This window comes from Chelonia mydas, chromosome 4 (assembly GCF_015237465.2).
Source record: "Chelonia mydas isolate rCheMyd1 chromosome 4, rCheMyd1.pri.v2, whole genome shotgun sequence".
Classification (NCBI taxonomy): Eukaryota; Metazoa; Chordata; order Testudines; family Cheloniidae; genus Chelonia; species Chelonia mydas.
In genome coordinates this window covers 73,978,559-74,003,883 of record NC_057852.1, presented here as the reverse complement: position 1 = coordinate 74,003,883, position 25,325 = coordinate 73,978,559, and the positions used below count along the sequence as shown (strand labels likewise).

General features: G+C 41.0%; 1 long non-coding RNA gene across 1 annotated transcript in view; it reads right to left on the bottom strand.

The window, feature by feature from the left end:
* Positions 1 to 25,056, bottom strand: part of LOC122465496 — a 50,545-nt gene extending 25,489 nt beyond the window's left edge. The window contains exons 1-2 of the long non-coding RNA XR_006290397.1: positions 24,853 to 25,056; positions 19,993 to 20,102 (exon numbers count right to left, since the gene is read on the bottom strand). This is a non-coding gene — a long non-coding RNA (uncharacterized LOC122465496). The remainder of the gene's footprint in view (positions 1 to 19,992; positions 20,103 to 24,852) is intronic.
* Between the last annotated feature and the right edge of the window lie 269 nt (positions 25,057 to 25,325).

Genomic DNA, 25,325 nt, shown 5'->3' with positions numbered 1-25,325 from the left:
CAGAGAAGGGAAGAAGGGAGTATGAGGAGCCACCAAAGGAGACATTGGAAGAAGGATGAAAAACCAGGGGAGTACAGTCAGATAAGCCAAGAGAGGAGAAAAATCCAAGGAATAAGGTAAGATCAACTCTGTCAGAGTGAGAAGATAGACCAAGAATGGAGAACTCTTTAGACTTAACAAAGTTAGATACTATCTAAAATTAAGAGTGAACAAAAATGCAAATTTTGATTCCAATGATAAAACTAGTAAAAAAACCTTTGAGATTGTTTGCTATATATTCCAACATAGAAATCTAAGTGATGTATGAGAGCTACTTCCATTTTAAAAACAAATCATTAGCCCTTTTAATTTACCGTACCCACTTCCCTTCCTTCCAGTCACAGAAAGTTTCCTTTGAAAAGCTGGTGTATGACACGTTTTCCTTGCCAAAAGATCATAATCAAGGACAGAATGGCCATATGGCAGATCATATGAGCAGTCAAATTAAAACCTATCCAAGTTGCATCCAACTTCACATGACATTAGCTCTCGCCATAAGACATCTGTAATGCTCTCAGCTAAATTACAAATAATCAACTCTGCCTTATTTTGTCTCTAATATAGTATCAATATTTATTATGCCAGTTGCAATAATTAGAACAACAGTGCATGAATACAAAATGCTTTCCAAATCTCAACAATATTTTACAAAATAAGGGCCAAATTCTGGTGAATTCTGAAGTGAGGATTTCACATCCCAGCTATTGATAAGTGAGTTCTTGCCAGACAGGATGCTATCAAACGAAGTTTCCTTTTACATTGTCTAGGCACTTCCCTTTCTCTGGAGGCGATAGGCATTATCAGGACAGGATTGTATTCCTAACAGCCCAATAGCACCTTATTTCAATGTGACTAGTTTGGAATGTGAGGATGTGACCGGTCGCTTCCAGCTTATGGCTGCCTCTGTTGCTTAGCCAAAGGCCTTAGCCTAAGAACAGGGCCTCAGACTGTCACAGTAAGAGAAGGACCTTACACTGGCAGACAGTGATTCTGATTCTTTCTTTTATACCTCTAGAACTAGCCAAGTGATAAGAATACACCTAAATTCTTAGAGTATAGGCCTTTACAGACAGGCCTGAATATCTATATCCTAACATATACACAGGCATCATATTGTTCACAAATGAAGAGCAGCCATCCCTGGGGTGTAACATCTCGTGTTCTGAGCAGCATGCTGTTGCACAACAGGTTAGGAATCAAACAAAGAACGTATGTGGAATTGCAGGGGGCGTCAACTAAACAAGATGTAATCATTAAAAAAATATTTCTACTGATTTGCTGACCTCTAACAAAGCTGTATCGTAGTTGCCATTAAAAAGTGAGCTTTTATTGACAATTACCTGACAGCAGCCTTTGAGATAAAACAATTCTCCTGTTTTAAGCACAAAGAAAATATTACGTTATGATAGCAAACACTATATATAAACTCTTGACCACGATGAGTTTTTAATGGCTACTCCTACATAGCATTTTGAGTAAGATTTGTCATAGGACTTCACAACTTTTATGGTCACAATGTTGTTTATAATGTATCCATGAATAACGCTCTAGGAAGAATATAAAACCAGGAATTAATTGTACTCTCAGATTGTTCATACTGTTCATTGTATGCAACTTACATTTATTTTAATGGAGGGGAGTTGTTCATGTATCGAGGCTAGAATTTGGTTCCGAAATAAGGTAATCAAATTATGACAGTTAAATAAAGAAAACAGCAAGCAGTGGTAGCACTGGCTCTTTTTTGCTTGCTCATAAATTTTAAGTGCCAATGCATCATACATTTCTCTCCATTGTGTATCAGCTGCTTTAACAAAGGTCATATGTATCAGAAGAAGGGTCTCTTTGAAAGCAATGAAGTTTTCTATACCTCTCTCCTAGCTCCCCTGAATTGATGAGCAGCATCAATTCCAACTGAACTTAATATGGATGAGGGCATTCAGCATCTCAGAGAATCAGGCTCTTAGGGTGCTCACCAGTGAAACATACATAAAGATGCACATTGCCAACTACTGCATTCTTTATTATTTTTCCAGAGGGTAGCATTGACCTAATTCAAAGACATCCTTCTGTAACCTCTTCCCAGCCACTATAATGCTCCAATAAAGGGGCCAACTTCCTGGGCTCAAATTAAACTATCTGGTACTGTACTATATTTTAAAGGCAAGAGCAAATTTAATTTACAGTAATCTTTTAAAATCCTTCTTGTTCTTCCCACTGGTTCTCAACTGCTTAGCTGCACTCTGTAGAAGAGAAGAATGCTTGATAATGGGTCTTAAGGGAAGCATAGCTAGTGTATGGTTTTCTTCTATATACATATTATCATGCAACACTGATCACATGGATATGCAACTCTCGATAAAAAATAAATAATTGATCCTGCAAGATGCTAAGTGCCCTTAATTTCCACTGAAACCAATGGGAACTGAGGGCACTCAGCATCTGGCAGTAGGTGTTCAGCACTGGATTTGCTATGGCTATTGATTTCATTTGGAAGGTGCTTAGATACAATGGGTGGCAATATACAACCCTAAGAGAGCTTAGATAAGGACAATGTAAAAATCTAACAATCCCCCCAAAAAGGAAGGTAAAGGGCTGAAATACCATCCTTTAGGTGCCCAGCTGTGCCTAAGTAAAAATACAACATGCAAACAAAAAGTGGCTACACTAATTTTTAAACAAAGAAATTATAAAGGTATGACTCACCTCTCACAGCCTCCTTAGGTGATGCAGGAGCTCCTGTGTACTAACTCTGAGCTTGTTCCTGCAAGATCCAAAGCATCCTTACTTCCCACTGAAGTGTCCCAGGAGGTGCTCAGTATTAGAGCTGGATGAAACTTGGGGATTTCAGTTTCTCAGATGTTTCAGGATTGGATTTTTTAATTTGCTTTTCCTCCAGTTCAGAACAAAAACAAATTCACTGCAATGTTCCATCAAATCAATGATCCGCCAAAATTTCATTTCAGAAACTCCAAAATGTGATGTTCTTGAAATGAAATTGATATTCTTGTCCATTTCATGGCTGCTGTTCCAGCTGGGACTTGGGGACAGGGGGATTGGCAAGCTCCCTACCACAGAGCACACAGCCTACCAGTCCCCAGAGACATGGCTCCAGTTGAGGCTTGTGGGGCTAGCAGGCTCCCTGTCATGGAACCTAACGGCCTTGAGAGACCCAACTCCAGGTGGCAAGCTCCCTATTGCAAAGTGGGGAGGCAGAATGTTTTGCTTCTCCATCGTTCCAAACGGTGTGGGGGTGGGGAGACAGAGCACTCCAGTACTTTCCTCTCGGTGCCCAGGAGTTCCGGGGTGTGGGGCGGGGGAGAGACAAAGCATGCCTTTTCAGGAGAACATTTTGTTCTACTGAATTGGCATTTGCCAGTGAAACAGTTTCATCCAAAAATTTCCAACTAGTTCTACAGTCAGCACCTCATGAGAGCAGGCCTGCTGTCTCCTACTTTCAGATACAGAACGGCATGCGTGAGCAGTCGGTATAAAACAGCTGGAAGAAACTGATGATGTTTTCATAAAATTGAATGCAACTGTGATGGGGTAGTAGTGCCTATGGGTCAGTTCACCTCCATCAGGTAATGTGGCCCTTTAAGATGTTGAAAGGCCTGAGGTATTGACAAGGACCTAGGAGATTGTTTGGAAGCAAATCCCATCATTGTTCTTTCAGAGCCCTGGGGCCAGGAGCCTTGCAGAGACAGTGGGGCAAGGCTCCCCTCTCACCCAGCCAACTGGGGAGGAGATGGGGCCAGGAGACTAGCATATATGCTGCTTTCTCTGTCATAGTAGGGCAAACACCAGCAGGAGGAGGCTGCCTGCTGGCTCCTCCAAGCCTGAGGACTAATTGGGAAAAAGGGTCCAGTTAAGGGAGATGGTGTCTAAGGCCTGAGAGCAGGCTAAATTACAACTCAGCTCCAAAGAGGAGAACTGAGCCTCCTATTCTGAGAGCGGGACTGTTAAAGTACAAGCCCAGCCCCACAAAGGGGGTTGGCAGTGAGGGGGGCTCCTGAATGAAGGCAAGAAAACCTACCAGGACCCAGAGTGGACATGAACTTGAGCAACTAAAGGACTCATGTAGAACATTCTGTAGAATGAATTAATAAACCAGATACACATGAAGATAGTATGTGCATTGAACTAGTGTGGTCTGAGTAATTGACAAAGAACACGAGAGGGCACTGAAGGAATTACACTTGCAGGGCCATGAAAAAAAACTTTTTTTGGCCAGTTCATTTTATGTGGTACTTGGGATCTGCAGATTTAGATTTTTGCAAAATTTTGAGGGCACATTTTAAGGGACAGATCAGTTTGCAAAGTTCACTTCCAGTTTGCAGTTGCATGCTTTGCAAACTGTGCATATTCACCCTTGCACACAGAAGTACCATGACAACTGCATGTGGCCCAGATGAGAACTGTCTGCTGCTGTTGGAGCTGCTCTCAGTAGTGGAGGACTATGAGTTGGCACTGGATGTCTAGGAGCTCTGGCTGCTTTTTGGGAGACACAGACTTAACCCAGCACCCGACACCCACAAGCTGACAACCTCCAACTGGTGATACAGGTTGCTGGGAAGCCCATGGGGTATATCATGCCCACAGGATGCTTCAAAAAAAGTTTTACAAGGGTCACAAAGCTTCAAACATAAGTGTTGTCAAATACGCTACTGGACATTAACCTGCCACTGAATTTCACAGCTCAATCTCATGTCTGAAAGAGCAACAGCAAAATAACTTTTGTCATAAACAGCTGCTATATGCAGGTGAGTAGGAAATGCCCCATTTTAATTTTTTATTATCTTGATCATTTTTTACTGGACTGCACACATCTGTGTCTACAACCCCAGGCCCATCTTTAATGTAGCCAATGGAATTTGCTGTTCCCTATATCTTCAAATTAGCTTAACATTAGTTAAAGCATCACACTGCACTATTACTCTTTTTTTTAAAATTACTTTTAGGGATCTGATGCTATTTTTATAAATATGATGTTTCTATGTATGAATAAATAAGAAAGTTGGTTGGACTAAAAAACCATGAATACAAATGTCTGGTTTGCCTACAGCCTACACCTACCCCTAGTCTTTTGCACTATGGAGCACATTAAGGAAGGCAATTTCATCCTTTTGTCTAAGTTTCCTTAAAGTTTGGGGTTTCATTTTCATTCAATTTTTTTTTTTACAGCTTTAAAAAAAAAAACTTAAAAAAAAAACTAAATACATTTTTGAGATCTCAAAATAAGTGGAAAGGGGAAAAAAAATCTTCCACTGGCAGGCTACTTTGGAGACTACAGAATCTTGATGCAGATGCATGGATACATCATAAGGCTGCTTCAGTTAATATAACAGAGTTTCGTTTGGCTCAGTGGGAACTTACACAGCCTTAATGACTTGATTATGATCTTGCACTACCATAAATCATGATTAACTTCAGTGAAGGGAGTGGAGTCACTTTAGTGTGAAACTGGGAAAATGAGAACAGAATTGGGCCTGAAATCTAACACACTAATATTCCATTCGCTTAACTGCACACAGTGTTTTTAATAGTGTATAATATTTGAGATTATAGTTGATCATATTAAGAGTTATGTAGTATATACCAAGATAAGGGAGAGGGAAAATTAAAATTGCATTTCCTGAGTTCTTAAAAGTGCAATCTTAATGTCTTCTTGACATAGATTTTTTGATGGAATGTTACACAAAGATGGAGCAATACTGCCAAAAACATTACATGTAGAGATGAGCCTGAATCAAGCCCGTGGCTGTGAAGAACAGCTCAGAAACTTTGAGGATGGGGAGCTTGAGATCAGAGTTCAATTTCTGATATTTGTTTACCTCTATAGACTCTATGAAATCCTAAATCCTAAAAACCCAATATTAAGAGTTTCCAGATCCAGCTCTAAGTTGTGGGCTCATCTTTATTTGCACGTATTGCCATTCTTCTGACACCTTCACATTCCCTTTTCTTCAAGAACACCTCTTTATAAACAGCCAACCATAAAAATATACTGTTTTCATTCATTCAGTGGAGATGCAGTTCATGCTATTGGCATGCTCATTCTGAGGGGGTAAAGCTTTCTTCCAAGTGGAAAGTAATCTGCTTCTAACTAAGACAAGATTCCTGAGTTTTTGCCCTATACATGCTTTGTTTATACTGATTGCTTTCACTTGAATCACATTAGCTAGTGCATCACTATCAAATAGATAAGTTAATTCTACATCACTTAGTGCGACTTGTAGATGATAAATGTTATTGATGAATGAAGTAGACCAAAGTTGTACTTGGAACTATAATAGGTAATTTTGGAGAAAACATTTATATAAAAAAGAAACCCTCTGTTATATGCATTTAATTTTTAGGATCAGGCATTTTTGTACGTCTCTTTTGGAAGCAGATTCCATTGTAAGAAAAAAAGAAGAGCAATTCTTGGCCCCCCACTTCTGTCCTTGCACTACTCCAGCAATGAAAAGGGGATGGAACAGAAGGGGATTCATCTGACAAAACAGTGCCACCCACCCCACCATTCAAATACTGGAGTTGGACAAGAGGTGAGAGGGGGCTGAGCTGGAGTGTAATGAACTCCAGTGAGTATTGGCTGGCACAAGGATCCCTATGGCATTAATAGTCTGTGTAATTTAGAACAGCCTTTAAGCTACTCTAAGTATGGCATTGAACAGGCTGGACCCCAGTCCAGCCAAAGATGAGGGGAGCAGAAAAGTGGCTTAGTACAGGAACCATGCTGGCCCTAAGTGCAACTCATTTAGACTGTGACCAGAATCTGGCCTTATAGATATTGCTTTAATACCTGTAATTTTATTAGCAAAAGCTGCTGTGGGTATGGGTGAACAACCCATGAAGGTTTAGGTGTGGGTCTTACAAATATGATCTTGCACTTGCAGGGGGTAGTGCCTACAGAACACAAACCTCCAAAAATCTTCTCTCAGACCAACCCACGATATTGTCTTACATGCCATCTAGCTGTCTGGACAATTGTTTAAATTTTTTCATCTGGGAGCCTAATGTACTCTAGCACTTGGGGCCCTGATGGCTACTCCACTCTCGAAGTTTTAGGGGTTAGAGTGCAGGTTTTCACATTATGAGTTGCTGCTCCTGCATTCAAATGTTCTTTGGGGCAAGACAAATACTACGAGGGCCCATCTCCAGCATTTCAGAGTAACAGCCGTGTTAGTCTGTATTTGCAAAAAGAAAAGGAGTACTTGTGGCACCTTAGAGACTAACCAATTTATTTGAGCATGAGCTTTCGTGAGCTACAGCTGAAGTGAGCTGTAGCTCATGAAAGCTCATGCTCAAATAAATTGGTTAGTCTCTAAGGTGCCACAAGTACTCCTTTTCTTTTTGTATCTCCAGCATGTAGCAGACAAAGAGGGGAAAAGACTCTCCAACTGCAGCTGGCACCTTGGAGCTGGCAGCTCCCAATCAGAGTGAAGTCCCACAATTGTTATTGCATGGCTGCTGTGGTTTTTAAGTACAGTGGCCCTTATCTGCTTTCCCCTTCCCACACATAGAAAAACTCAGAAGTGTGGTGAAGGCATTGGACTGGGCTCTTTCTTAAGACAAAAACTGTAACTAGAGGTGCCCTGCGAGGATGGGGGCAGCGTATGTGATGGCTTTGGGTGTATAAACAGCATCATGATATTCTGTGGCCCTGGTATGACATCTGAGGGGGCAATAAGACTACAAAGCTACCCTGATTTCAGGAGAGTTAAGCGTTCTTTACCCACCTTCTAGATGGCCTTAACTGTAGATAGTGTTGGCATACAGCTTTCTTCTGGTATAGGCCATCCTAAAACAAACTAAAGTTGGAAACTAGAATAAGAAAATAAAGCCAGCAGGGCCCTATGGGCAGCCTAGCAAAGGATGCTACCGAGATAGCAACGCTTTTCATTCCTGGCCCAAAGGAAAGCCCTCAGCTGGAACAGCAGCAACAGGATACAGACCAAACATACAGAGCCCTCTGTGGAACAGAGTGGTCATACTTGACCTCTACTCCAGAGACTGGGATTCTGGGGACCTCTGCAAACACAGGACTCTTTACTCTGGTCTTCAGTGGGGGAAACTGAGAAATGGCAGTGACAGACTGCAGGTACTCTTTGACCCTGGCCCACCAGAAAGCTGTGGGAAAAGCAGCTAAGAAGAATGGCCCTTCGGCCATAAAAAGAGCATGGGAACCAGCAGACCGGGCCCCCGGCTCATTCCCCAACCCCGCACACTGGTGGAACCAGTGTTTGGGGGGCCCTATCTTAATCACCGTGGGTCCCACGCTGATATGTTACCATGTGATCCCAGAGCTTGGGGTCTTAAGTATAGGCCTACACCTAGCTGAGGCACTCAGGATTTCACAGTCTGGGCTTGTGTTAAGGTTACCTTTTTTTGGTGTTTGGTGCCATGTGATGAGTGGTGGAAGGGAATGGAGATTTTAAAATATAATACAAACTACACTGTCCATATTATTGATGACACACTGACTACTATGTCATTTACCCATTATCACAAAGCACAGCAAACCAGGTTTCCGCTACATTGAAAGTAGGGGCCTGGCTTACCGTAGGCGATCACTAACATTTTATAACTGACTTGATTGATAGCTTGGGACGTACTATGCTAATTATATAAAATATTAAAAGGTTTTAAAGAAAGAGCTGTTTGAAAAACCTCACAGGATGATGGGATCTATAATTGTGGGGGAATAAAAAACCCAGGATGGAAGCTTTCATAAGATTAGAGATTTCTACACGAATGCTATGCTTGCAGTAGAATTTTTGTTCTAACCATCACGGAATAAAGCTAAAAGGCAACTGCACTTAAAAAGGACAATGAAATTGATTCGAGAACTAAAACAGTATAAGCCTAAAACAACCTGAAAAAAACCCCTTAATCTCTCTACTTCAGAGGAAAATGAATGGGAGGATTTACTGGAGAATATCGAAGGGTCAGTTGCATATAGTTAATATCAATCCACGAATCTGCTTTCAGCCAACTATGCTTTTCCCAGAGAAAAGGAATACAACTAGCATTTTAAGTAATACCACGCTATACATTAGTAAATGTAGCATCTCTACACTAGTCTAGGGAGAAACCAGAGATGTTTGAGTTCTGATTTAGTTCTGCTATTTTGAGAAAAATCCAGACAACAACAAAAAACCTTTTGAAAATTGGTAGAAATCAATGTTTAATAGCACTAAAATAATGGAGAATGATCAAATGAAGGGGAGGAAGGAGATACTTGAACTGTATCTGTCATGGCAGATGGTACTTTCAGTGTAATGATTTTACATTTCATTCCATAGTACTGCATCTTTTTAAAAAACACAAACATTTGTATTATAGTATTTCCCCACTCCTACAATACCAGTAAGAATTACAGAGGCACATTACACCTAGTAGCAGTAACTCAACAACTATGGGGAGATCTATATTCCTAAAATGCTTCCCGATGACCTCTTGGAACCATCATCTAGCTGCCTCCTTCCCCATATGGCCAAACCTCTGCTCCTCCCTGCTCTCCGCATAGGAGCTTGTTGAGAATAGCCTTTTAGCAGCCACTGCCTGCAACTGTCCCACACTTCCCACTTGTATTTCAGAGATGGCACCCAGTTCTCTCATTGTGCCTAACTGAATGTCACTGAACAGCTCTGTGGAATTGCTTTACTCTGTGGAGGGAGAGCAGGTTTGGCATTTAGGGCGAGAGAGTCAAGTTATTTGATATTGAGGCAAACTAGTGAAACTACAAATGGATCTAGGGATCTTGTCATTAGGGATGGGGTATCCCAGTGGGGACGGGGAGGCTAGTTCGGTTGCAGTGTGTTTTGGCTTGTCACTGGGAGGGAACTGCTTAATTGGCATTTGAGAGGGGAGATTGAGACTCATTGGAGCGAGGGGAGGAGGAAAGGTTTGAGACAGTCATCCAGGTGAGGAATGAGAGTATTTTCCGGCATAGCTATTACCTTATGCAGCCAGCCTTCTCCAGCAGCATATTCAGGATGCCACTTTTCATAGAAACTTGAACTATCATCACCACAAGACGCAGTCTTTAGGCAAATCACAATAAATAAATAGCACGTCTGAGGATAAACCTCTGTCATAAACAGCAGAACCAAGAGGAAGATTTTACACTTGAAATAGTCTCAAGAGGAGAGCTCAAGGGTTTGTTCTGGCATAAGGGGATTACAAAACCCTTCAAGTGCTATGTTTGTCTCAAAGTTACATTAGACAACTGCTTGAGAAAACTGCTTGGTTTTTTCTTCATGTTCACAGTACGTACGTGACATTTAGACACACTGTGCTATGTCAAACTTTGTACTGGACAGTCACTTTGCACTACACAACTGTGGGCTTAAGAACATGTTTCCTCGGCACTTATAGCTTTATTTCTCCATAAATATTGGTTTGGTACTTAAGAAAACTACTCAAGGTATTGAAACTGCATAGCACATTGTGGCATGTTGAAAACTTACAAACGTATAGGTTAAAACATGCTAGAGCAAGTGTTAGTGTTGTGGAATATTTCAGGAGAACTGGGTCAGAAGGCTAAATTTTCTAAAAACATGTGCCTCCGTTGTGTATGTAAAACATGAGTTTGCATTCTTAGAACAGATAGTTGATCCTATGAGTTTCATATTCTGGGCCAGATTTTCAGCTGGAGTAAATCAGCATAGCTTCTTGGACTTCAGTGTTTATTTACTCCAGCTGAGGATCTGACCCTCTGCAATTTCTCATTTAATTTGCACTTGTGTAGAGAGGGGAACTAGCTGTCTCTAGGACAGAGCCTTTCAGTGCTCACTTAAGAGTCAAATCCAAACCAGGTTGGTCATGACAGAAAAGTGTTACCACCGGATGGCTGTTTGGTGGTCTCAGACCACTGCCTATGGACAGAACACCCCACCCCACCCCTTCCAAGTTAATTAAGAAGCCAAGCACAGAATAGGCATGAAGAGTGAAATAAATACCCTCCATTTCCTAGAGTTGTTTCCTCCAGGACAAAGTGAAGGCAGATTGGCTGAGCAGCATGTGGAAGCTTGCACTGCCATTGCCTATACGGTTCCTTTTCTGTGGATCATAATTTGATACTGATATTTGATTGGAAGGGTGGTAGGACAACAGTATTTTATTTATATTTGGGATAAAAATCAGATACTGAAAATAAGCCTGGAGCATGGTTTAGGCAGAAATACAACCTCAGCTGTAAGAGACAAAACCATGATTGACAAACTGGAATCAAACTGTAAAATTGTGAATTTGGGTTTGACCTTCAGTATTAGTGGAGCATCATAGTGGACTTCAGCAACTGTCATGCTCATGCTGAAATTAATGGAGGAGCCAGACTGAGCTGATTAAGAGAAAAAAATTCTTCTCGTGAATTTTGCTACAGTATTGTGTTGCATTTCAGTTTAGCATTAGCAAGGTGAAGTGAACGGGGAATCCATTTCTGAACCGTCCTAAGTGTTTTGTAGTGACAATGATGTAAGGGATGCATAGCAAAATAAGTTGCAATCAGAGCTTCAAGTTACCAGAGTACCATTTTGCACAGTTCAGTAATATCTGTTAAATAAAGACCAGTTATAAAGGTCATCATGCTTGACATAAGATCAGTTTTCGTTACTTCAGCTCAGGCATCTTCCACAATTTCTGCTAAGGTTGAAGATCTCACAGTCTATTAACTTAGTACCACTAGACTATTGATGTTGATTTTACCATGGCATCTACAGGCCTTCTCACGAAACAACTGAGATACAAACAGTAAAGGGCAGAATTAATAGTGCCATGGTTCTCGTCCTAGAGATTAGCAGAGCAGCAAGTCCTACAGAAGACCAGAAGACCTAAATCTTCTGTTTGACATCCTGTTGTTGGGGACACTGGGGCATGGCCACTAGGTAACTCGAGGGGATGGAAGACCACGAGTGTCGATGAAGCCCCCTCGCACTAGGCCCAGGTGTCCTTGCCCCCCTCCCCCCCCCCCGCCTGGAGGCACTCGCAGCAGTTATGCTGAGAATCTGCAACAATATGCTGTAGACTCAGACTGCCTGAAACTAAGCAAGGCCAAACAGGGCAGATATGGAAGAACAATGCTGAATAAAGCAGCTTTATGTATAGTTTAACAAATGATACATAGAACCAGGGAACTAGCTGGGAACTGGATTGTCTGGCTATATGGATACTTAGGGCAGCTTGCTATTGAATAAGTATGCTGGGAAAAAGGATGTATAAAAGCCTGTGTAACTTCCTGCTCTGTGTGCAGGATTTGAGATTCTATTCTCCCTGTTCCTTTTTGAAGCTTCAAATAAACTTTTCTGCTTCTCCACCCCGTTGTGACAATTGGGTGTAGCACACCGGGTAGTGAACCAACTCAAGCTGTTGTTCAGCCTCTCGGCACTGGGTGCCGGCAACACTGTAGAACATTTTCTTTACAGGGATAGAGAAGTTAAATTGATCAATTGGGATTCTCAGGTGGCAGTTGTTATACATGTTCAAAGTATTATTTTTAGTGAGTTGTGTGGAATGTGACAACCTATGTGGATCTAACACAATGGACTTCTCTGAGTACACAACTGTTTTGCACTATTTTTCTGACTTCAGCAGTTCAGCTCGTATTTCTTGGTGCAGATCAATATTTAGAGGTCTCAACTTGACTGACTGGCTTGGCAGAGGCTTCGAGGTTTATGCCACTGACTCCCGTCTTACACAGTGGGGGTTAGGTATTTTAATTCTCAACGCTCATTATGTAATATGGTGTTAATATGTTATATCTGATGTGCCTAACTGTATGCTATTTCCTGAGTACTTAGTACAATGTCTGCTTTTATTAAATCAGCCTGGGGAAGATTTATGTTATGGTACCCTTTAAACATTGGCTCATCAGCACAGAATTACCCTCTCTGTTCCACCCTTGACATGCTCCCTTTTATTTATACCATGCCCTCTTGTTGCCTTCTACTCCACCCTTTTAACATACCTAGCATGATTCTGGTTCCACTAATTTAGGACAGCTCTTAATTCCATGCAGACATTTTACACCTCTGTCCCACCAACATGGTGAATTGTACCACCATTTACACTAACTCTGAATTTAGCCTTTAACATCAAGGCACTAGCCAATGTTTTGAGTCTTCCTCCCCACAACATTCCACAGACAGTGCCCTGTGATGCAGATCATAAAACACAAAGCTCATGATAAAGTTGAGTCTACATCTTTAAAATGAATAAGCTCTCCTCCCCCTCCCCTGGGGTTAAAACAGATATTTTACTTATCCTGGTGACCTAAGTCATTGATTTGTTTCATCCTACTCCTCATGAATGACACTGCAATCTTTAATTGGGCAAAACCCACTCTGATCTTCGACTGAACTCCCACTTGAATAAGGAGTGTATGTACTGCAGGACTGAACCTTATATTTATTGCACACTGAGCTTTCTGAATCAATGGGAATTGTACTGTCATTCTCCCCATAAGATTCTTTTTCCTTCAATGAGTTACACAAATATGAATTTTCTATTGTCAAAACAATTCTAGTAGCTAAGTATGTAAATAAAAAAAAATATTGTTAAAAAACACCAAAGCAACTTTGGACCGGATTCTGCATGTTGGAAAGATTCTCTTGCAGAACAGTGCCTTGGTCCTGATTGAAACTTTTGGTTGCTGATGATAACAGGAAGTTAAGGGCTCTCCGCTGCATACAGGATTGAGTCCTTTTTAAATACCACAAACTATAAAGTTGAATAGACATATATAAATCCCACTGAGAATAACTCAAGTTGTGTACATTCACTTGTAGTATAATAGAGTACACACAGTAACTAGAGTTTGATTTTTTTAAATGCAGGTTTCACACAAAGATCCAGACCTTGGGCCAGATTTGGGGTGTGTGGGCATGGTGAGAAGATGAGAGAAGTGGAGGTATTCTTCCAAACTACACCTACAGCCCAAGATATATCCACTCCTGACACTACATAGAATTCCTCTCACAATGAGAAAGGCCCATGGCTACCATAATTGTTGGCTACGTTTGGAGCAGTCACAGCTAGCAGATATTAAATTAGAATATTTAAAAATGAATATAATGTATGTGAAAATGTACATATTTTATGGTATCTCTCCCCCACTCTTCATATGCTGCTTATTGGATTACCTTCTTCCTTGCTTACTTTAATCAGCAAGTTAATACTCATTGGGCTAGAAAGTGACAGTTTTACCTTTCAGAGCTATTGTTTCATGCTGCTTGCAGACATCACTGCATTGATTTTACCTTCACTTCACATTTCTAAACTATAAGGGTTACTGACTTAATCTTAACCCCCTTCCCGCATTTCTCCCCCCCCCAAAGAAAAAAAAAAACAGCACAGAAACTAAAGCAGACAAAGGCAGCCATGAGGAAATGTACTAGCTCAATAAACCATGAAAATCCAGTCCAAACTTCTATCTGCTCTATTCTAAGCATTGAGAGGAAAGGGACTAAAGCGTACTTCAGTAAACAGTATCATGCAACCAGAGTTGCAAGGTGCCACTGAGTGTTGTGATTCATCAGACGGGACGAGTATTGGCTAGAGTGCTCTATGTGCCACAAGCTTGAAAGGAAGTACTCTAGGCACTCCAGACACTTGGATCATCTGGCTGTAGCTGTGGTTAGTTCCTACAGACACTCTCCGATTTTGAGTATTCCTTTACTAGGGCTTCCAGAACATAAAAAGGTGCAAATTCCTTCGGCATAATTACTTTTAATGGTTACAACAATAAATCAAAATAAGAGTTCCTAAACCAGCCACTAGGAGCAGTTGTGTGCAGTGAATAAGTGATGTAACACATTCTGCCTATCTACAGCCCACTGCACTCCTCCCACTGTGGCTACCATGCAGCCCTGCAGTTCCAGCTCTCAGGCAGCCTGCTGTTGTGCCTTGCCCTTGCAGCCAGCTCCCCAGCGGTGGCTTCTGGCCTGCTGCTCCTCCTGTCACACAGACTATCACCCTCCTGAACCTGGTCCCCTTCCACCTCAGGTGGTACTTCCAGCCCCTATCATTTAGGAATTATGGAATTCTCTACTGGCTGGATGGGCTGTAACAATGCTCAGTAATAAGCCAGCAGGTGTGTTACAATAATTTTAATGGAACCCTGAAGATACACACATGGCATGTTTCAGAGCCCATGTTAATCCATTCTTCCTCACCCCATCATCCCAATTTGATTGTTATTCTCATTTTTTGTGTCACATTTGAAATTAGAGTCTAAACTCTTCAGGGCACTTTCCATTTACTCTAAAGCTCACAGTACACTTTTGGGCACTGTAAATAAAATAATGCAACCACATATATATTGGGAAAAAGCACTAGGATTATTGTGATGCTTGTTTTGAGACAAGGCATCTGATCATTAGGAGTTAATGAGGCTAAGCCCCACCAATAATGTCACAAATACATAGCATAGCTAATATGGTGGTACAAACACTACCACTAAAATAACTACTATCAACACAGACCAAGTGTTAGTGATACAAGACAAAATCTATGATGTAAATGAACCACCAAATTAATGAGTATTGCCTAGTGTCTGAAACTTGACAAATGCAGGCTTGGACAGACCACCCCGGGAACTGAAATCCGATTGTTTCTACCATTGCCATGGAAATTGTTCTTAGGTCTTACGCTAATTATAAGCATTAGTAAAACAGTTGATTTATTAGTGCAAGCAACACACTCTGATTGACTTCAGTGGGCCCAGGATTTCAGCCTCTTCCTCAAGAAAGTAGGTGACAGCAAACAGGTATAGCTTTAGAACCAGAATTTTAAAGAAAAGGAGTACTTGTGGCACCTTAGAGACTAACCAATTTATTTGAGCATAAGCTTTGAAGTGAGCTGTAGCTCATGAAAGCTTATGCTCAAATAAATTGGTTAGTCTCTAAGGTGCCACAAGTCCTCCTTTTCTTTTTGCGAATACAGACTAACACGGCTGCTACTCTGAAACCAGAATTTTAAAGATATTTAAGTACAGGACAGCAGGTTTAAAACAAATAAAAGCAAGTTCTTCTTCACACAGCGCACAGTCAACCTGTGGAACTCCTTGCCTGAGGAGGTTGTGAAGGCTAGGACTATAACAGGGTGTAAAAGAGAACTGGATAAATTCATGGAGGTTAAGTCCATTAATGGCTATTAGCCAGGATGGGTAAGGAATGGTGTCCCTAGCCTCTGTTTGTCAGAGGGTGGAGATGGATGGCAGGAGAGAGATCACTTGATCATTACCTGTTAGGTTCACTCCCTCTGGGGCACCTGGCATTGGTCACTGTCGGTAGACAGGATACTGGGCTGGATGGACCTTTGGTCTGACCCAATATGGCCATTCTTATCTAAAGATGCAGATAGGAGTGCTTAGTGGGATTTTCAAAAGTGCCTAAGTCCCATTGATTTCAATAGGAGTTAGGCACTTTAGGATTAGATCCACAAAGGGGACACAGAGTTTCAATGCCTAACTTTAGATACCCTGTTGCCTAGTGGAATACGCAGCCCTGAGTTAGGCACCCAGGCTCCCTATACAATGCCTGGGGTGAATTAGATGCCCAAGAACATAATTCACAAAAGTCAGCAAGCTGATTGGGGAGCCACCTATGCTAGCCAATAGGAAATGCTAGTGAGAGGAGTGTGGTCTATGTACCTCTATCAAAGGTGCTTGGGATTCATAGCTGTGAACCCACTCCTACACTTAGGTCCGTAAGACAGTTTAGGCCTCTCTCACAAAGAGTAGTGACGGTTGTGCCTCTCCACCTTTTATCCTATAGCCCAGTGATTAGAACACTCATTCAGGGTGGCAGACACCTAAATTCACATCCCTACTGTATGTGGGGGATGAGGGACAGGGACTTGAACCCAGGTCTCCCATTTCACTTGTGAGTGTCAAACACTGGGCTAAAGAGGTATTTTAGGCTTAACCTCCATCTCTTTTGTTGAAGCTGTTCTACTTTGTATAAAATATTTAAATAACCATCAGGCCCTAGAGACAGTGACTCTACAGCCCAGTGGTTTTAGCACTCACCTAGGATGTGGGAAGCTCATGTTCAAGTCCCTCCTCCAATGATTATTTAAGTATTTTACACAAAGTGGAACAGCTTCAACATGAGAGATTGAGAATCACCCATCCTAGAATATTTTATATAGCTGGTGACTAGAACACTCAGCTGGGAAGAGGAAGACCTGAGTTCAAGACCTTATACCTCTTAAGGGGAGTGGGATTTGAATCCAGCTCTCCAAAATTCTGAGTGAGTGCTTTAACCACTGCACAATAGGGTATAATGGCACTAACACCACCACCATTTTGTGCAGAGCCTTATTTGGTATATGTGCTCTAAGAATGCCGTCCAGATGGGATGAGATAGGTGAGGAATGCCTGGTTTGAGGATCACGGTGGGGCTTAAGCATGAGCTGGGCCTTTGGCATAAAATGGCTTTGACTGTGCACAACACCAGGAACTTAGATGCCTAGGGAATTTCAGCACCTATAGGATTAGGTGGCAGCTAATCAGTGCGAATCTCAGTTTGGGATTTAGGTGTCTAAAGAGGCAGTTTGACATATACATCTTGTTATGGATCTAGCCCCTAGACATTCATAAAAATCCCACTAGGCACCATTCTGCATCTTTAGGTGCCTAAATACCTTTAAAAATCTGGCCCTTGGTAACTCGTCATTGAACAACCTTGAAATTCACAGGAACAAGACAGGAAAACCAGTTGCGCCATAAGTCATTTTGCAGTAATATAAACTTAAATCTTCAAATCATCCAGTTCATGCAGTCTTAAAGGTGTCTTTGATTCATGAGTTTATCCTACATGTGTATATCAAGACAAATCTTAATTTGGCATTGGAAGTTATTTTTTGTTACCAGTATTTTCCTCTTCTCTTCAGCCGTGCTAGAGGATTTTATGTCAGTCTGATAATACAGATTTAGAATCAAAAATTGGGGGCCATGATAAAGATTAGATTAACTTAACAAATGAAAACATAATATATACTGCAGTACTTGAAATGAAATTAAAATTACAATAAAGCAGTTAAAAATTCAGTAATAGTCTTGTCTTCCACCTAGGAAATAAGAGAAAGCTTCTCCTATAATTAATTCAGTTGCTCTATGGTATTAGACTAAACATCTGATTTAATCTGCTCCTATAATTATTCTAAGTGATTTTAATTAGTACCATCTGTAAAGCAATTTGCAAACAAGTTACTTCTGTAAATATGCACATATGTTATCATCCCCATTTTATCTAAGAAGTTCATAAAGTTACAAAAATTCAGAACTTAATCCGTTAAGAGTTGTAAATAAGAGGATTTTTTTTCTCCCTAAGTTATATTAATCAAACTAAATATATGAAAATGGAAAAGGATGGATTTTCCACTCTTCATGTTTAGTATTTATGGTGGCTTCTCAAATAATTTCCTTTTATAGTAATGAAAAACAGGATGCTGACTCACCTTCTTAAAGGTAAAGTAGCATTATACTAACTGAAGGGAAGTCTACTGATTGAGCACAGGGCAGAGAAACATGAATTCTTGAGATCTAATCCTCGTTCTGACATTCCTTTTATGGCTTTGGGCAAACTACATAACTTCTCTCAGCCCCTGTTTTCCAAGTGTAACATGCTGGACAGTGTTAAGCCTCTCTGCTCAGCCCAATCCAAAGAGGATGAGAGAGTTTTTTTATAGCTCACAATTATGGAGCCTGGCTCCTAAGGCCAAGCTGTAGAGACTCATGCATTTATCTTTGGAGGTCCTTGGTTCAGTCTCCTAGCTGTCATCATGGTTGACATCATATAATTAGGGGATTGTCCAAGATTTGACCTGTTGCATGCCTCAGAAGGTTCACGATGAGCTTCTTCAGTCCAGAGGAAGTAACCCACCCACTGGGTCAACGTGTGCTATGTCCTCCTCTGTGTACAATCCACGGCTACAGAGCCTGGCAGTTTAACTCAAGCTGTAAAGACTTTGAGCCTGGAGTACCCATTTTAATATCTGATGCTGGCAAAAATGGCATCCATTTTGACAACCAGGTTAAACAGAGCTAAGACCCTATTTTCTTATCCCCATTTTAGTCAGTAAAAATAGGAAGTCCTCCCACCATATGAAAAACAAAGGAAAAGCTAGAACAGGAGTTACAAGTGCTTACCAGCTAGATGAGTGGGAAATAAAACCAGCTGCAAAATGCCCAGGTTAAGATTACAACAGCTAGTTTCTGTCAAATTTTAGAAGAGCCAGCTCCCTCCCCATGAAAGACATGCAGGGAACTAAATGCATATAAGAGAACAAGGCTGCACTGATAAAGAACTAGTAGGGATCACCAAAGAAGGTGGTCCTATGGACAAGACTGCTTCTATGTACTGTATAACATCACTATATTTAAGATATGATGAGATATGATTAGTCTTCATTTTCAGCTCAGAATCTTTTTCAATATTATCTGGAGCACTGATGCTTTTAGTTAAACCGTTGTTTTTAAGGAAAATGTAGTCTGTTTGTTTTTGTTTCTCTTTAGTCTCTCACTTTGAGTTTCTCATCAAACCAAGACGTTTAAGTCTCTCAATGGCATAGGGATACACCCAAGTCCAAGACTGACCAAAATTTTTCATAAGGCCTCAGCTCAATACAGAGATAGCTAGAACTGGACTAAAAGGCATAGATCCTATCACACCTGGTTTTTCCTTCTTGTTTGACTTTCTTTTTAATTTTCCAAATACAAAATTAAATACTCAGAAAACAAACAACCCTGTCTGTAGGGGAAAAAAAATCAAATTCACCTTAAAAATTATGAGATCTGCTATTGAATCACCTTGTGAAACATTCTCCCCCTCTAGCAGGCCTAGGGAAGCCATAAGAAAGTGAAATAACTTAGCAGAAATGCAGGTATAGACCACAAGGGATAATGCAAACAAAACAAGTTAACAGAAGGTAAAGAGTAATAGAACTCACCAGGCTGGAGTTCAGCTTCATTCTATGATCTTGAATGTTTAGCCCCGACTCCTATTAGCAGCTTCCCTTCTAGCTCCCAAGCAGCCAATGTTTAGTCTTTCCTAGAGCACCTGTGCAATAAAAAAAAAATGGCAGATGAGTTGAAAAGTTAACTCCCCATTCACCAGAGACTAAGTAATGTCCCTGTTGTAACCTGTCTCCCACGCATACAAACACTAATTAAGAATGAAACGTCTACCAGCTCTGGATTTCTGCGGGGGTGGGAGGGAAGGATGTTTGTGATTGTATAGCTGCAGTCAAATCTATAACCAAGTCAAAAGGAAAAAAAATTAAGATAATCTATAGATTATCTGTAGATAATTTTATTTTCTCCTTAGAAACACAGATAACCGGTCACATATCCCAAACTTTATGTTTTCGGCCCAGCTCAAGAGAAGATGGAGATCGGGAACAATTGTGGCATGTATGATGATGATCCTAATCCTGGGATGTTGTAAAAGTATGAAAACTAGGTGCAAGGGCAGCTTTGTTTCATCTCATCCCATCCCATCCTCTCTCCCCCTTCCACTTTCTGTACCGGGCGGGCGGGGGGGGGGGGGTGGAAATCATGTGCTTGAAGGGGAAGTGGCAGTGAGTAATAAGATGTGGGAGGGAAAACTGGCAGGAATCTTTGGGTTAATACAATCTTTTTCCTAGAGTGAAAGCCCTGATCCTAGAAGCGACAATTCAGGAAAACACCCCTATTCAGAAGAGCAATTAAGCCCATGCTTAACTTTAATCATGTGATTAAACTGGATTGAAGTCAATGGAATTTAAGTATGTTCTTAAACACATGCTTAAGTGCTCTCTAGAATCAGGGCCAGTAAAAACCCTCCACTTCGATCCAATTAATTCAGGAAAGCCCTCAGGTCTGTGCTTAATTTTAGGTCCACTCAGTAAAGGCCCCAGTTAAGCAAGGTCTGTAAGCATGTGCAGTCATGTGCCTAATATTACAAGTGTATTTAAGTATATTGATGAATCCAGACTTCCCTTAATGGGGCTACGTATGTGCTCAGAGTTGAATACAGGTGTAAATGTTTTACTGAGTCAAGGCCTTAGAGAAGAAGAGGAAGAGACACTATGGGCCCGACTCTGCCGTCCATATTCAGGCAAAACATCTGCTGATTTATGTAAAAAGAACTAAATATACTTTTTAAAAATGAGTATATCACAACCCCAGGTCTAAGTGTATTGAGTTAATTAACATTCCTGCAATAAGAACCATGTTTTTATTATTTCTGCCATGATACGCTTTAGTTATTATCCAAACACCCTTTGGGTTTTGAAATAATTCTGTCAAATAATTGTTTGTTCCAATCTTCTCTGAGTTTATTTGGCGGTCGTGCAGTTACACCACTGGCTCTTTTGGGAATCAGGAAACTGCTTTATTATGTAAGGAAAGCTTACAGAAAGAACAATGCACCCCCTTGACTATACCTGCAGCATACAGCTGCACATTGTACGTACAAAAGAAACGCGGAAAGCAGTTAGATTTCCCATAGTGAGTTTAGGGGATGGGGCAGAGAAACATATATAAGACTATGTTATGCAAAAATAATTTTTTGGTGAACTCTCTATGGAATAAATTTAGCCTTGGTGTGGGCAGATTGAGCTCCACTAAAGTCAGTGGAGTTACATCAATTTACACCAGAACAGAACTTTGCCTGTGCTAGGTCTCTTAGCATATATACCCGAATAGTAATTGTTTAGCAATACATTTTCTCTTTAGTTTTCATGGACCAAAAAAAAATGCTATTTTTATTGATTAGCCACATAGCCTCTGTCCAAAGTGTTTGTAATCCAAGTCCCTGACCCTCCCGTGCATCCTGCCCATGCAGAATACCATTTTACTTCAGTGAGTCTCTGTGCCAGCAGAGGGTCCCACCTGTGAAAAAAAACAAACAAAACCAAACCACACTTGCAGAGTGGAGGCAAAATTTTAGATGTGACCCAAGTGTAGATAACAAGCAATATAGGGGAAAGAGAGGGAAGCCTGCTGCTGTGAAACTTTTATCAGGTCATTTTTAGTTTTGCAATTGACAAAGACATTATTCTAATTAAAATTACTAGTATTATTAATCATGTTTATTATGGTAGTGCCTAGGGATTGACCAAGATTGTGCTGTTATTATACAAGTACAGGGTAATAGACAGTCCCTGTCCCCAAAAGTTTACAATCTAACTAGACAAAAGTGTGCAAAAACTATCATTTAGATTTGTTTGAGCTATTCTAGAAGAAAGCCCTAAGATAGGTTAATTATCACAATCAGTGTGTTACATAAGGTTACCTTAAAAGCTAGAAATGGAATTCAGACTGAATGATGCAGTTTCCAGCTAGTGTAATTAGTTCACTAATAACCACATCCATTAGAATCCATTTAGATTAGAGTAAATGACAGTTAAGATTTAAAGTTAAAATCAACCCAACATTTACACTAAAGGGCAAAATATGGCTCCTGTGAGACTCACCTCTGCTGCTTGCGTGGCAGCTCCATGACCAGTGCCTCTCAGTGCATAGTGCCTTCTGGGCATTAGAGAGAGTATGGTGGCATCCCATGCTAGATCTTTAAGAAGCGAAGTCACCATGTCTCCTCAACACTCTCATTCACATGAGGATGTTGGAAGACAAAGTATAGCTACCCCCTACTCCACTGCACTAGAGGTTGAGGACAAGTCTCCCTAGATTCCCAGAGCTGGGCAGCTCTTCAAGAGAAATTTAGGTCCCAGTACATCATGTTCACTCTCATTTCACTTTTATTTACAGACATTTTGCCCCCCACCTGTGAGCTTGGGACTTGAGTACAATTGCCCCCTCCCATCAGTCCTGATTCTGACCCATGTTAAGGTACCTTCGTGCTACTTCAACAGCACCTATGGGTCCTTAAAACAGCTGTGGAGTTCTCTAGTGTGGGGGTGTACCAGGAAATATGTGCTGGGGGAGGGCAGAAGTGGAACAAACAAATACAATTTAGATCATCCCTGTGGTCACTTTAAATTACAGTTCCTAGCTGCCCTAAGCATAACATGACTGCAAGACAGCTTAAAGTCAATTTTATCCCCTCTCTCCTCAGTTGGAATCCTCTTGTCCTTGGAGAGTGACTCCCCTGTTCCTCCTAGCTGCTGGGAGAAGGGGAGGATTGTCAGTGCTTTCAGATATTTTCCCACACCCCATCTCTCTTACTACTTTCATCCATTACATTACCTATTCCAGATCAAGTCAGTTACAACAGTTAATTTTCCCTGAGTGATTTCTGGCTGCTCAGCCTCGAAACCTTTCTCTATGTGCTCACAGTAGATAACTATTTCCTCTAGTATCTTACAACAAGATGACTATTTTGTGTTGAATTCTTCACTTCTGCACGAGACACTATATTCTCTGCAACCCTTTCTGCAGGTGGCATGCAAAGCTTTCCTTGACTCCCCGTTTCATCACTTTTCATAGCAACAGGAGATAGAATATACTGAAGTGTGAAGAGGAAAAAAAAAAAAAGAGAACTAATGTCAATATTTGAAATGATAAAAGAAGGTAGAGTAACTAAAGAAGTGAAATATACCACATGATGTGTCAGTCACTTAAAAAGCCTTTCATAAGGCACATCACACAGTAAATTTCACCAGTCTTTAGTCTAAAGAAGAGGGAGTAACAGATGGATTGTATCTGTGGCTAGAATCTAGTTACAGAATTTACTTTCCCCTTGAAATGGTAAATCAAGTGGATACCACAGCTTGCTGTTTGAGTATATGAATAATTCTGTAAATTTAATATTTCATTTTATAACCACTTCCCTCACCCCAAAAGTTAACATACCGAATGTAGTTGAATTGTAATGCCCACTGACCAGTTTCAGCCATTAGCCAGTTTTCATAGTTGTTTTGAGGTTTCCCAGCTTGCAAATAAATATCCATTAAAGCTCATCTTGGGTGTTTGGTACAAAAATCAGTCACCTTACTAAGACTCTGTCCATACTCTAGACTGTAATTTACGCAGTTTGTTCTTGGAACATAGTGTGTGTCCAATCTCAGCATGAATGCAGACTGTACTTCGGCTGTGTTAAGACCCAATTCTAGACCCCTGTTTGAAGGCTACTGCAGAGATAAGATTATTTTTTTATATATTTTCCCTTTCTTACAACACACTCAGCTAAACAAACATTTTATTCCCATAAATCTCCACACTGAGGAAAAGAAATACCACGTAATATTTCCCCCCTCATTTTTCTCATTTGCTTTTTGAATTTGTATATGTAGGTTAGGGAAAACCCACGATTATTTTGGTTGGAATGAAACTTGTCATAAAGTATATATCCAGCCCACTAGTTAACTAGAGGAGGTTTAAAATCCAGAAAGTACACAAATGTGGACTGCTACTTTCACTACAGGAAAGTGCCAAGGATTCCTGTCACAACCTGGAGTTTTAACAGCCACTGGTTTGTTGTAATGGGATCCAGCCTCTGAATCCCACATGCTCCTAAACCCTCTGGGTCTTGGTAATAACCAGTTCTTGTTCTAGTTCTGAGTCTCACAGGTACATGTCCAGGTAAAACCCAGATCTAACACCTGCCTTGGATAGTGGGATCCTGCAGTCTGGCTGCCTAGACCCCAGAACCACTGCCGCAGCCCTTCTAAATCTGCAGCTCATTAGATTGCTTGTGCTCGGGTTTTCCTAGTTACACCCTTCAGAGATAATATGGCTGTAAAGCAAGGAAATGTGAGCTTAGCAAAGGAATTTCTCTCTCACACGCCTCTTAAAAAGCACAAGGGAGGTAAAGATCTTTGGAAAATAACCATTCCTGAACACACTCCCCTTCCTTCTGATCTCACCTCCTTTATGCAAGCTCCCACATTTGGTCCAGGTATTTAGGAGAAGCAAGGACCCTCCTTCCCCCACTCTCTTCTGCTGAGTCTTCTGTTTCACTTGTGAAAATGGCTTCCTTTGGCATAGACAAGCACACCTTTTAAAAAAAAGGTCTCTGCCTTTCTGGCTAACATGAAAAAACTGCAGCCCTCCCAGCTGTGTACTGGGGGGAATTCCAGGCCCCCTTCTCCCCAAAAGCGGTTTCTGTGAAGGGATTATCCATTCAAAGACAGTGGCTCCTACTGGCAGAAACCCCTTTATTGAAGCAGGTGAGGGCCATTCAGTTGCTGATAGCCCTTGATTGCTTTATCACACCTTTCCAGACATAGCTTCCTCACTACCTCAAGTTCCTGCTACAAAATGGATGATCTAATTCACAGCATACGTTAAACTTGTAACTAGTGCTCATAAAACCAAACAGCACTCATACCTGGACACA